Raw genomic sequence first — 854 nt, 5'->3', positions numbered from 1 at the left:
GAAAGTACCGTCGGCGGCGAGGAAGTCGACTCCATGACCAGCAAAATGTTTTCCAGCGACTAAGCGCGTGAAAGCGTCGACCCGGAATACGTCGGAAGCATTTAAATAGCGCCGCGTCGATGTTTGGAGCCCGCAGCGAGCGGCGCTCCCTTTTGCTCGCGAGGGAGCGCCGCCCGAGCGTTAAATCGGCATGAAGCATAGCCCGGAGAGGCCATCGTCGGCGAATGAGGCAAGGAGGAGGCAGCTTCCGGCATACGCTGGCATGAAACTTCCGAGAAGGTCTCAGTCAGCAAGCGGATGGTGGTGTGTGATCGGTGATTAACATGGCAATGGGCTTAATTAAATAAGACCATTAAACTTAATTAATGTCAAATGGGCATATCAATGCGAATTTGGCTCCACAGTCCCGATTGTAGATGCAATAACAGTAGGAACATAGGAACGAAAAAATTGATTTAGAAATAAGGATGTCATTTCATCATAACAGGGAAATTTTTAAGCCTTATTGCAGCTATTTACAGAGGGATCGAGGTTCTCTCTATTTTACATAGGGTTAGGCAATGTGAGTTGGGGAAATTTCGACATGATCTCTTTTGTATCTTGTTGATTTGGGGAATTATTTCATTTGACAAGTGTCAATACATTTAACAATAAACATTGAACAATATAAATGGAATTATTGTTAAAACACAACTTAGGAATTCCAAATCACTTTGAATTTCAAGTGAATCACAAATACAATGTTGTTTCGAGAATATGAATATTACATAAATCAAAGCTCGCAAACAAAAACCTTGGGCTTTATTCGTCCCAACACAAATTACATTATTCTTTACAAAATTCTTGATACAAGA

The sequence above is a fragment of the Lolium rigidum genome, chromosome 3 (assembly GCF_022539505.1).
Source record: "Lolium rigidum isolate FL_2022 chromosome 3, APGP_CSIRO_Lrig_0.1, whole genome shotgun sequence".
Classification (NCBI taxonomy): Eukaryota; Viridiplantae; Streptophyta; class Magnoliopsida; order Poales; family Poaceae; genus Lolium; species Lolium rigidum.
The sequence above is the reverse complement of the archived record's forward strand: the minus strand, read 5'-3'. Positions refer to the sequence as shown.